Raw genomic sequence first — 2,260 nt, forward strand, 5'->3', positions numbered from 1 at the left:
AAAAACTCAGAAAAGATGCTCAAGAATTAAACCACACAATAAAACAACTAGGTATCATAGACTAATGCAACCCCCCAATAAAAGCACAGTACACCTTCTCCAGTGGGCATGAAATGTTCTCCAGAGTAGATATAAAAACCATAGAAATAATACAAAGCATTTTCTCAGGCCAAAATGCTACAAAAGTAGAAAATAATAAGAGGATGAAGGAGAAAAAGCCACACAGTTGCAAGTTGAGCAACACTAGCAGAAATAAAAAAACTAAAAAATTTCTTGAAACAAATGAGAATGAAAATACAAATTGCCAAAACCTCTGGGAAACATCCAAAGGTATAATCAAAGGTCAATTTATAGCAATAAGCAAATACATCAAAATGCAGGGAAAAAAATGACTATTGACTAACACAACATCTCTAACAAATTGAAAAATAACTGGGAAAAACCTGACACCCTCTAAAAACCCTGAAATTATAAAAATGAAAGCAGAAATAAATGAAATAGAAAACAAAAGCAATTGAAACTAGCAACAAAACTTGGAGTTGGTTCTTATGAAAGGTCAATAAAATGACAAACCACTAGCAAAACTATCAGGAAAAGAAGGAAAAGACACACATAATCCAAATAAGAGATGAAATGGGCAACGCCACAACAGAACCAACCAAAAAAAATTGCTAGCATTGGAATATTATGAAAAACTATACTCAAGGTGGCAAAGTACAAGATCAACATACAAAAGTCATTTGGAATTTGGAGATCCAGTTGAGCCGGCTCAGGGGTAGCGGGTGCCAGGGCGCTGCTCCTGCTGCCAGTCATGAACAGGGTAAGAAGAAAAATAGGAACCTGAAGTGGAACCTCAAGTTTCTCATCTAGGAACATGAGTGCTCCCAGGAGGAGCTAAGGAAAATGCAGAGGAAATTGCTAACGGTTTCCTTAAGACAAGAGTTTCCTCCTTGATTGGTTTCTGCAGTACGAGAATGTGGATGAAGACTCTTCAGGTGAGCACAGGCATGAGAAATTGACGGAGGCTAGTAGACTCAGATGCCACTGCCTCATCAGATAACAGCAAAACAGAGTGGTCACCCAAGTTGTCAGACACACCAGCCCCCAAGAGGAAGAGAAGCCCTCTGCAGGCGGTTGCCCTGTCCCCCTCCATCCTCTCCCTGCCTTCTTCAACAGGGTTTCCACTTCAGGCCTCGGGGGCCTCTTCCTCATACCTGAGCTCGCAGCTGGCTTACCCCACCTACCCGCCATTCCCTTCTGACTACTTGGCCCTGCAGCTGCCTAAGCCCAGCCCTCCAAGGCCCAATGGGGAGAAATGGCCCCACCTGCCCCAGAAACTCAAGAGAGAGCCCTCTGGCTGCAGTGTGGAGGAGGAGCTGGAGCTGGGAGAGGCTGAAGGCAGGGAATACAGTTAGGAGACTGGTACCTTAGCCCAGATGGCGGTGGGACCCCCTGACTGCCCTGTGGGAGGGTCGCTGACCTTTCCAGGTCGAAGGGCTGGGGCTGGGGTGGGCGGCAGCCCTGGCCCAACTGCCTCCTCCTAAGATGCCCCCATGCACACATGATCCTGAGCACCTACGCTGGACAAATGTTCAGCGATGCAGGCAGCAGGGAGGAAGTGCTGGACAGGGACGATGACCTAGTGATTGACCAGAGTGACCTGGCACCTCCCGCACCACGCCACAACACTGCAATCCCCAGCTTCCTCAGAGACGTTTATTGTTGCCCAGTTGCCATACCTTGGCCTGTGAAACAGTCAGAAAAGGTGTAAACATGCTAGGTGTCTGGGGAATGCAGGCCCTTGGCAGGGAGACGGCCTTGTCCTAACACCCACCTTCAGGGGACAGGTAAACAAGGGGCCTGGGAGTATTTGCCACTTTGCGGAAGGGCAGAGACCCTGAGGGGCCACCAGTGTAAGAGGGCAGCTTCCAGGGCAAAGGATTTTTAACAAAGACTATTAAAGGGCTTGCTCTTTAAAAAAAAAAAAATACAAATCATCAATTGGATTCCTCTACAATGAAAAAAAAAAACAACCTCAGAGCTGGAGCTAAGAAAAACAATAACCGTTCACAATAGCTAATCACAAGATTAGATATTTGGGAATAAATCTAACCAGAAGCACAAAGGATATATTAAAAAAAAAAAATTGCAAGACATTACTACAAGAAACAAAACAAGACCGGGAAAAATGGAAGAATATACCTTGCTCATGGATAGGAAAACTCAATATTGTGAAAATGACAGTACTACCAAAGGCATT

General features: G+C 45.1%; 1 pseudogene; it reads left to right on the forward strand.

Annotated features, from left to right (window-relative positions):
- The first annotated feature begins 687 nt into the window (after positions 1 to 687).
- LOC102873904 lies at positions 688 to 1,771 on the forward strand (annotated as a pseudogene).
- The last annotated feature ends 489 nt before the right edge of the window (positions 1,772 to 2,260 follow it).

The sequence above is a fragment of the Elephantulus edwardii genome, unplaced genomic scaffold (genome assembly GCF_000299155.1).
Source record: "Elephantulus edwardii isolate Elephantulus edwardi_28Jun2011 unplaced genomic scaffold, EleEdw1.0 scaffold00337, whole genome shotgun sequence".
Taxonomy (NCBI): domain Eukaryota; kingdom Metazoa; phylum Chordata; class Mammalia; order Macroscelidea; family Macroscelididae; genus Elephantulus; species Elephantulus edwardii.